Here is an 11,214-nt window from a genome sequence, read left to right as displayed (position 1 = left end):
TTTGACATTAGAGAGATTGGAGTGAGTTTTATCATTCTGCTATATTCAGCAGCATCTTGTAGTTGGAATTTCTCAAAGAACTCCTTGTGCTGTAACAGATTTCCATTACCATAAAATGGGCAACAGTCCAAACCCCTCTGGATTTCCATTCCTCAATGTATACAGATTGAGCAATGTATATCTGTTGCTAATCGAAAGCAGAAAGTTTAACCAGAGAGTTATAATTAAAATAACACAGTAAGAAGCCCATTCTACCCTGAAACATCCAGTCAGAGAGAATAAGCCAATAGGAGTGTCTGCTCTGGTGTTTTCATAGTTTTAAACCAAGTCATTCTTACTCATATGCTGACATTTGTTTGGTGATATGTGCAGATGTGAAGGAGCGAAAAAAAAAAAAAAGCAAGAAGGAATGAATGAAGAGGAATCGTGTTGAACCACTTCTCCTGAGATATCGTTTCTCTCTGTAGCTAAACCTGACCTCTGACCTCCGTCATTAGATCTTATTCCAGCAGAGTCACTACAAACCCATACTTGTTACGCAAGTGTCTCTTTAAACTCCCTAATCAAACCAGGTCTACTGCCTCCTCTTTCTCAGTGTCTGGTCAATTTGTTCACACAAAAATGTGACTTTTCCAGGTTTTCACACAGCCCTCCCACGCTGTGTGTTTTCTGAAGAAGAAAAAGCAAGACTAGGCATTAGTGCTCCAAGTTGTAAAAAAAAAAAAAAGAAAAAAAAGTTGAAACTTAGATTGTTGTTTCAGCAGTATGTGGAGGCGGGAGGAGGCCCCATTGCTATGTTTGAAACAGAGCCAACCTCACTCCCCCTCCACACTCAAACTGCGCAGGCAAAGAGTAGAAAAACCCCAACAGTCCGAGGCGCACGGCAACGTTTAGCAAACCTATCGATCTGATCGTTGTTTTGAACATCTCACTTCAGAGAAAAGCTCATTAACGCGCATGAACACCTTAGAATGAAGCGTAGATATGATGTCAAAACTGCACTTGCATTTCAGAGAGCAGAATGAATGAAAGGCTGCTTCGGGAAAAATCCCCCTGAAACTGTCTGAAAACCGTCCTGCAACATCATGCAAAAAAAACTCCAATTACATCATAGGGAGGGGGCTGTGCAGGCAGCCTGGACCAGATGATTACTTCCAGATACAGCGCAGCAGGGCCGGGGTCTTTGTCATTAAAGCACTCACAAGTCTGTCCAGCGTTCTTTACACTTTCAGGAAAGCAAAGTGACACATATAAATCTCAGGAGTCTCATTTGAAAACTTTAAAATTTATTGCCAACACAAAAATTTAATTGTCATTGAGCGTTGGAATGCTTCACTTCTTCCTGTCTAAAGAAAAAAAAAAAAAAGAAAAGGTACGATTTTAAAGCAACCACAGCGACTTTTCTTTCAAACTGTTGCATGTGTGTGTGTGTGTTTTTTTCAGAGTGCAGACTGAAACCATGTGTAGACGAGTGGAAGCCGTGGAAAAACGTAGGAAAGATGGAAGAAAAGCTGGTGTCAAATTGTAGCTGTGGGTGTACGATCATCTTTGGTAATTGTTGGGAAGTCTGAGTCATAGCGTGAAATGTGTCACCCGAAATCAAGAGAGCAAAGTTGATAGCAAAGTTTCAAATGGTGTAAAATGTGAATTATTCAGAGTGTGTTTATTTTCTTCAAGGTGGTCTTTTTTGGTTTATTTTTTGCTTTGTTCTTACTTTTATGAAATCAATGAACAAACAAGAAATGAAAACAAAAGTTAACTCCCCCATGCTGTGTTTCTTATTTACATTCATAATTCGATTATTGAAAATCCTCACTCTGTTGGTCGAATGTCAGCTTTCATCTCAACCTTCACACACCTGAGATGCAGAATCTGAAACATGTATATTTACTCAGCGTGGCCCCTGTAACCGCTAACGACAAAATGAGCCGGTCCTTGAGCCGTTTTGTGGAGTCACCCAAGAAAACCTAATTAGCGGGATGTGGGCCGTAATCTGACCCACATCACGGCTGCTTGCACAGTTTATCTAGATGATCAAGTTCTGGTAAATTAGAAAATTGGCTTTAGGTCCACTTGAAACCTCAAAACAAGATGTTAGAGTGTTTGTTAAACCGCAGAGCTTGTAATTACGTGGCTGAGGGGTGATGCAGGGCGGGATGTTCGGACGTCTTTGGGCAGTGTCATGTTTGTACAGACGATTTAATCATGTCCCTGACGTGTCCATAATCCAAATCAAATCTGAGTCTGTCATGCACACAGGGATGTGGGTTATTTAGTGGTGAGCAAAAAATAGAACAAAGAATGGCTGTGCTGCCTCTTTTGCTCCTGTAATTATAACCTTAGACACTCGCAGGTGCATGCTGGTCAAATGCCCAGTTCTTCAAAGTCAAATAAACAAAACAAATAGTAAGTAAAAGGACAAGACAGTGGATACCTACAGATGGGTGACAAATTAAAGGAAAAAACTATATTAAAGGCTCACTAAGGTGTTGAACCACCAGCACAGCCTTAATGATCCTTAGCATTTGTTCTCCAAGTCTCTGGAACTCTACTAGAGAGATGAAACACCATTTTTCCCAAACAAATTCCCACATTTGGTGTTTTGATGATGGTGGCAGAGAACCATGTCTGACATGTTGGTCCAAAGTCTCACATAAGTGGATTCAAATCTAGTGATTGTGGAGGCTGTAACATAGGATTCACCTCATTTTCATAGTCATCAAATCATTTGGTGGCGAATAAATGGAAGCACTGTCCCATCAGAATAGAAATGTTTCACTATAGGATAAAGGTGGCACTTTAGGGGGCGAGGGTTCAGGATTTTCCTTCAATATGTCACCAATCTGTAGAATAAATATCTTTACAAAAAAAAAATAACTTTATCACCTACAAGCACAAAACTGGCAAACATGAGCGAAGTACTAGTAATTAAGGTTTGTTTATTTCAAGGTAGAGAAAAAAGTTGAATCATTGTTTTTACAGTCTATGATGTCAGTAGTCTATAGCGATGATGACGTGGCTGAGCACATAACTTATAGCTGATACCATCTGTTTGATGTGGTCGGGTCTCTTCGGGGGTAGGTAGGTCATGTTTCACTCCTTGTTGCTCATCTATTTTTAGATACTTGCATTTGAAGTCTGTTGCATAAGTTTATGGTGCATAAATCCCAGGCTCAGTGTTTTCAAAGCCATCCGTCTCCAGGCTGCTGGACTGCAGCCCATCACTTCCTTCAGCAGGTGCTTCTCCTGCTGTTTCTTCTTGGCCTATTTTAGTGTCTGGTGGCAAAGCTGCACTAAAGTCTTCTGCTGTTTTTGGCACACAGACTTCCACTTCATCCTGTGCTTCAAATTGCGCTGGTTGTCTGCTGCATTCGGCTCCACGTTGTCCTATCATGTATGATGCAGCCGCGTTTAGGTCTTTGTGGAGTCCACATTCAACAAGTCCTGTCCCATTGTACCTGTGTGAGGCTGCTCTGGCGTCCATCGCTGCACCGAAGGAAAAAGAAACGTGTTGACAGTACAAAGGTAATCATGAAATATATCGATTTAAAATATTTGTCAATTCTGAAGACAGTTTGAATGCAGAACTTTGCATTTTTGTCACAATTTAGTTGAGTTTTTTTTTTTTTCATTAAGACCACTTTTTTTGTGTGTAATTTGGGTGTTGAGTTTAGCCACTAGGGAACAAGAAGAGGTTTTGGTGCAGACAGTGACACCCTGTGGTCAAGCAGTGTTTCAGCAGATTTACTTAAATCATATACTAAAGTTTAACAGCACTTGTCTTCACTTGAGTATTTCCATTTTTAATCACTTTATACTTCAACTCCACTGCATTTAAAAAATATATATGTATATAATAATATTATTTAAGGATTTTTGTTATTTGTACTCAAGTGATTTTGATTAAAGATTTTAACACACATTTAGCAAAGTCCTTTATAAATCATGTTGGATGCATTTGGATCCAGGTCTAGCTTCAGATGCTGTTTAACATAAATTTTGCACAGTTTTGATGTTTTTGGGGGGATTTATTTCTATCCATCTATCCATTATACACCGCTTAATCCTCACTAGGGTCAGCCAACTTAGGGTGAAGGCAGGGGACACCCTTGACAGGTCACCAGTCTATCACAGGGCTACACTTAGAGATAGACAACCAAGCACACTCACATTCACACCTACGGACAATTTAGAATCACCAATTAACCTCAACATGTTTTTGGACCTTGTGGGAGGATGCTGGAGAACCCGGAGAGAACCCACGCTGCACGGGGAGAACATACAGACTCCACGCAGAAAGATCCCGGTGCCCTCACTAGGACGTGAACCGGCGACCTTCTTGCTGCGAGGCAACAGTGCTACCACCTGCGCCACCTTGCATCAGATTTATTTCAATGATGTCAAAAAATCATCAGACTATTGCAATAAATCCAAACAATTACTTAACAGCCTTAAACCATAGAGTTTCATAGCAATATGTAAATGCAAGTTATAGCTGCTTTGAATATCTGACCGACTAAATATCTCACGTACCTCTTTGCCTCACACACTGAGGAAGAGCAACGATGATGGTGAACAAGACAAAAGCTGCAGAAGCTGCAGTGCTCCACCAAGACCTCTGCACACTGTGTTCATCCACACCTGCAGAACACATCAGAGAACTGCTTCAGTTTTCCTCCCTGCATTAATTTACAGACATCTCCCCAGAGACAGTCCAGTCAAATACTCACTTATTGATGCCACGGTGATGTTCACTTTGGTTCGAACGACGTGTTTGCTCTGCAGGCCAGAGAAGGTGCAGGTATACGTCCCCGAGTGTTCCTCACTGTCTGGCCTGTGTAGCAGAAGAGATCCATCTCCCAGCAGAAGCAGGTCCTGGTCCAGTTCAGCTTGGCCCTCCCACAGGTTGAAGGTGTGTCTGGTTCTGTTGTCGTACCTCAAGATGACCGTGGGCTCAGCGGATGAGGCGAAGGTCCATGTGAGGGAGAAATTCTGGAGACTGTGTGGTGCGATGCATGGGATGGACAGCGCATGACCGTCTTCTTGAGTTATATCCTCTGAAATAGAGCGAACATATTTGTTTGTAGCGTCATATTTATCAAAAATCTTTATGAAAACTGTGTTAATATGTAAACAAAATGCACCTTGGTTCTTCCGAGAGGCGGTCCACACTTGGGTTTTATCAGCTGATATGAAAGAGCAGAAGTAGGTACGGTTGGAGAGATTACCCAGAATCCTTAGCAAGCTCTCCACGGTGAACAAACCCTTGTGATCCGTGGTTTTGACAGTGTAGTTTTCTAAAGCTTCCCGAGCAGATGGAGGGTCCGTGGCCCACGTGACCTGAGGGACGGGGTAGATGTTGTGAGAGGAGCAGCTGACGGTCTCGTCGCTCATCTCCATCAACACCGACTGGATGAGAGCTTGAAGAAAAGCAGAAAATAGAACAGTGAGTGAGCATTGAATGGGGATATGATTCAGTTTGTGGCAATAGCAACTAGAAATAAACAACTTTACGAGTCTGACATTGCTTTGAAGTGAGCAGGAGAAAAAACAGGCGGCAGGTGAAGCAAGATGTGTTGTTCTCTCATTTGCACACAGGGATTCGCACTGAGCTGACTTTTAGCAGAAAGGTTATTTCAAACAAATCTCCTGCAGATGGTGCTTTTCTGCTGAAGTTCAGCGCGCGGGTCATATTGTGGGTTAGTAGGACAGACAGACAGCATGAGACACTGTGTCCTTTCACATGGTAATACACAACTGAAGACATAATACACTCTTTTTCACGTGGATGCGTTTAATATCAGCCTCCGGAAAGGATTTGTTTAAAAATGCTGCTAAAATGTAGCATCCCTGTAAATCTCTTCTTTAACACATCAGAGTCCAGTTGGTATGGATTCTAGTTGTTTTACTCATGTCAGAACATTTAAGTGTCTTCAAAAGGTCGGTTGCAGTACTATGTAAACACATTACATTTTTTTTTACACAGTTATGTGTAATTATTGAAACCATTGAGTATTATTTTAAAAAGCTGTCCTATTTTTTTTGTTAAATTACAGACGATAACAAGTAAAACAGGAAAAAAGGAGGAAAAAGACATCAAGGTACACATTTATTTACATGTTGACTTTAAAAGAAACCACCCCAAAAGTATAAATAGTGTCCACAGCATTTTTTTAAACAAATAGTAATTTGTTTTTCCTCTAATGTTTAACCACAAAATTACAGTAAATTCTGTGTATTAGGGATTGAAAAATGGTAAAAATATATATATATATATATATTGTCCCTGTTTGTTGCTGTTGTTGTTTAAACTAAATATGTAGTAAAATGACAGAAAAAAAGTTCTTACTTTACAGTGACTTTTGAACAGAATCCAACCATTTTTTGAACACATTATTTTGGAACCTTAGCTGTCTGATTTGAACAGTGTGCACTGCTGTGTGCACTACAACAGCACAAATGAGTGCCTCCTCCAAAAAGTTCAATCTAAAACTGTTTTGTCTGAACAATACAACCTTCATAAAGGCTGTATTTATTGCAGCTTTTTGAAAGTGTTTCACAGAAGTTTAACCTATAACAAATTCCATGTAGGTGTAATGAGGAAAAAAAAACATTCGTAAGAAGATTCTTTATATAATCCTTTATATATGATTCTGTGAAAATGAACTATTAATAGTTCAGGCTTCACCATTTGCACACAAGCAAAAGCCAGTGTCCTGGGTAGGAGTGGAAAGTGCAAATTGTTCCACCTCATTGTCTCGACCTTGAAGGTAATTTATGAACGGAGACGCTTCACCAATCAGTCAGGAAATCCGAGAACAACACAGAAAGGTGGCGAAATGGGCAAATTCTCTGATACACTGAATGTAATGCCCTAATGTCGTACTGACCTTTGACCTCCAGGTTGACGAACATCTCCTGGTTGCCCTTTCGTGTGCTCGTGTAGCACTTGTACCTGCCCTTGTCCTGAACTTTGACCCTCCTGAGCAGCAGGGACGCATTGCCGTGAGGGATTTGGGAGTTGAACAAGCAAGTCCTTCCACTGAAGTGTTTGTTCTGGAGTCCGAACTGATCCTTGTTGTAATAGTAGCTGTGGACGGGGATTTGCTGCTTGTACCAGTGGATTACCACAGTGCCGGTGGGTCTGAAGCTGCAGGGCAGGATGCAGTCGTCGTGGATGATACAGGTGACGTTGGCGTCTGGTAATAAGACTTTGAGAGAGCACAGAGAGAGCACCGTGTTGTTTATATTTGTTGTGCAACTTGACAGATTATTGATCAAAATTAAAGTATGGCAACATGTGACCACCTGTTTCATTACTGGTTTTCCTGTAAAACACCTTATGAAACAGTGTTATTGTATAAAAGCACTGCTGGATTAAAAGAGGTTAAAATATACAGATGAACAGGTGAATCGTCTTTCTATGATTAGTGGGTAACAACATCATTTTATGTTAATTTTATGCCTCAGAATTCATCGTTTAATTTTACGACATTGAATTCTTGAAGGGTTTTTTTCTGACATTTCCCAACCACTATCTACCAAAATGTGTAGATTACTGCTGCTGCTGAACAGCTCGTGCCGTTTCTTTCTTTTTTTTTTCATTTGACCTCAATGACACATCTGCTGCTGCGACAGCCGACGGTGTCACAACGAGGAATCCTCCACTTTTGCGCCATTAAACCAATGTGACCAATTATTTCTGACATTTCACAACAGCGTGTAACTGGGCCGGAGAACAACCCAAAGCTTTTACTGAAGAGCTTAGCCGAATTCTATCCCTTTTTAAAATCATCTCATAAACGTGTAAGCCGTTTGTTTTACGAGAATAAAGACTTCTTTTGACCAAATCACACGTCCCCCCCACCCCCCTAATGAGTAGTCAGTGTTTTCCCCAGATGTGTGCAGCTGTCACAGCTGGGTAACGCTTCTGGGGCGCCGAGGACGCGGTGCAGCTGTGTTTACGACTGCTGTGGAAATATGAAGGAGAAGAAATATTGTGTGTAAAAGCTGCACTCTGCAAGAAAACCTCAGTTCTTTAGCAAAAGCACTGCTCAGAGACTGATGTTAAGACGCAGACCTCTAATCAGTGACATAATCTTTATACAGCCATTGTCTTGTTTCTCAGATACTCAAAATGCTCAATGTAGAGGTGACAAAGAGCTTTTTAACTTACTTTAAATTCTTGCAGTGCTCTTCCTGTGGCCTGTCCTGCCTTTACACATATTAATAAATCAACTAGATTAACCCTATTCAGGTATATTGGACCCCAGGCCATTTGGTTTAGGTGATATGTATTGTTATTTTATGTTTGAAGATTCTTTTTTAAATATTAAAGATGGACATTTGTCATTCATTTGGAACCAAAAATACGTCAATTTATCAGAAGATGTATTTAACACAATTACAAATAATAACAAATATTTTGCACATATTCTTTCTTGGGGTCCGATGGACACTGAAAGACCTTTATGGCAACATGAAAGTCCTGAATAGGGTTAAAGTATATATGTGATGTCAAGATTCTGTTTTCTCGCTGAGTCTAAAAACACACTCCTTTGTTTGTGAGCATCAACATTTTTTTGATGGTTTAAAACCTGACCATCAGCTCACGACAACAATTCGTAAAGGAAAGTTTGCTTGCATGAGAAATATAATCTCATCATCTCTAATCTTTTGCCCTTTTTTTAAAATTTTGTTTTGCAAACTTTAGATTACCTGACCATGAATAGCTGAATGGTTTAGTTCTTACTTGCATAATAGATTACAGACAGCAGTAACTCATTAAAATCATCTATTTAATCCCCTTCACTCAGACTAAAGTACTTGCATGTAACCTGTAGAAACAGATGTTGAGCATAAGTTTACCTTTTGAGCTTGTCGTCAACAGTTGTTCCCAGAAAATGAGCAGCATAACCACGAGTCCATGTGTCTCCGCCATGTCAGGAGACCTGTGCTGAAGGTGTCGGACGTGCAACGGTGTTTGATGTGCATGTGTGAAAGCGCTCGGGTGTGCAGTGAGCTGTTTCTGTGTGATTCCACTTCACATCCTTCCTAGCACTAATGAAACACTGACTAATTAACCAGGCAGGTAAAAGTTTAACCAGGCTCCCTGTGAATGCTCCATCACACCACGACACCACCGAAACACTTCCCGAAAACACATCTAACGCTGTTTCTTTTGGTACAAAATGAGTTCATCTTGATTAGCAAGTTGCTACAGTGTCTAAGAAAAAAAAAGTTGTTGAGTGATTACATCTCTAACAGATGAGCTTCTACAAATCACCTGTTCTGAAACAACGGACTCATGTGCAATTAATAGTTTATTCTATGTGCAATTCTTTTAGCACTGCAATTTATCTTATTTTTTATGTAAATATAATGTCACTGTTTTCTGTTTGTTTGTTTGTTTTGTTTTTTATGGCTAAAGCTATTTTTATAAAACCGTAGGACTTTAGATTAAGATTTTATATTTATTACTTACTAACTCTGTTGCTGTCTTGTTGTTTTACTAACCCTTTGTGAGTATCGTGTGTTTCACATAACCAAGGAAAATTCCTTGTGTGTACAAGCTCATTGGCAATAAAGCTTTTTCTGATTCTGATTCTGATAATGACAGAAAACAAAGTCAAAGGAGAACCTTTTTCTTTTTCTTTTTTTAAATTAAAAACTAGAATGAGGGCTGTCTGTTTCTTTTTTGATAATGGGGCAATTTCATCCTCAGAAAAGCACAATTAATATATTATCTGCATTATTTTTTTTTTGATGACTTTAAAAAATATATATAATAAAGTGTTTCAAAATCCAAAACAAAAGTAACAAAATACATGTAACTTTTATTTATTAGATTAATCGAACGCAAAAAATTTTAATGCTTAATAATCTTAACCTGTCCTCCAAACAAGGATGCATCACCTACATGTGATTGACAAGTAACAACCCCAACCCAAGACCCCCATCCCATCTACATGATGCCAGTTTAACAAAAAAGTTTGAAATAAATCTTTGGTATTAATGTTTTTTTTTTTTTTTTTCATATTTTGCCAGAAACACAAAAAAAATGCAGCGGAAATGGCTGATGATGAATTTTTAGAAATCCCTGTTTATTATTTAACATATTGTGAAAACTGATGACCTCTAGAGGGCACAGATGTCACTTGGACATTTAAATGTGCTGCCCAGCTGCTGTGGGGTCACATGTTCAAGTGAACCAGGGTCCACGTGCACGATTCTTTAAGATGGTATTGCTCATGTCTGCCCTCAATCAACTTTAATCCTAGATTAAAGGCAGCATGCCACTACAGTCGTGCTGTCCATGTTCTGATTATATCATTGATTCTGCACAAGTTTCTCCTTCTTCATTCCAGGTCTTTTATTGCATACTTGATTCAATACAATACAGTTAAATTAATTTTTATGGGATTTTCTCACAGTTTTGATTTTATTGCAAAAATCTTGGTCATTTTACAGGATAGTCTGTTTGTATTGTGCCGAACCTCATGTGGATACACAAAGGCCTGTATTGTGTTGATGCAACACTGATAAATGTGCTGTGTTATCATCAGATTTAGCCACTAAAAAAGACTAAAAAATGGATTGAAATAACAGCAAAAGGTAACCTTAAGCTGTATAAAATGACCTAAACACAACAACTAAAAGCAATCTTTACAATATAAATGATCAAACAGGTTTTTTAAGATGTCCTGGAGCTTATAGGAAAAGTGCAAAATCACGAATGCATTTATCAGCTAATATCAAAGTAGCTGTCCTGTGCTGCATGTATAAATACGAGCATTGTATGTGCATGGTGGGAGTCTGTTCTTTACAAAACTGCCTTGAGAAAACAACGCTGGTGATAATCACCACACTAGCCTGGAAGTTTCCCCTTGAAAAGTGGAGACAGAGTAAAACCGTATCGTCGCCTTCACACTAATTAGCACTGAGCCGATAGCTGTAATCCAGGTGCCAATTGTAGGCAGGAATGTGTCTGAATGTGCCTCCACTTTGTGGTCTGGTTACATCACAGGCAGCAAATACTTCTGTCTCTCGTTCTACTGAGTTTCTTTTCGGCTTCGCTACAGGCGCCAAAGTCTTTAAGGCGGGGTTGGATTTCCAAAGCTTAAAACCTGTTGCCCATTCTGTGTACACTGTTTTTGGGGGGGTTGTTGGGTAGATTTGACAAGATTTTCAAAAATAAATAAATAAAATAAAACA

The sequence above is a fragment of the Stegastes partitus genome, unplaced genomic scaffold (assembly GCF_000690725.1).
Source record: "Stegastes partitus isolate 25-593 unplaced genomic scaffold, Stegastes_partitus-1.0.2 Scaffold1136, whole genome shotgun sequence".
Taxonomy (NCBI): domain Eukaryota; kingdom Metazoa; phylum Chordata; class Actinopteri; family Pomacentridae; genus Stegastes; species Stegastes partitus.
The sequence above is the reverse complement of the archived record's forward strand: the minus strand, read 5'-3'. Positions refer to the sequence as shown.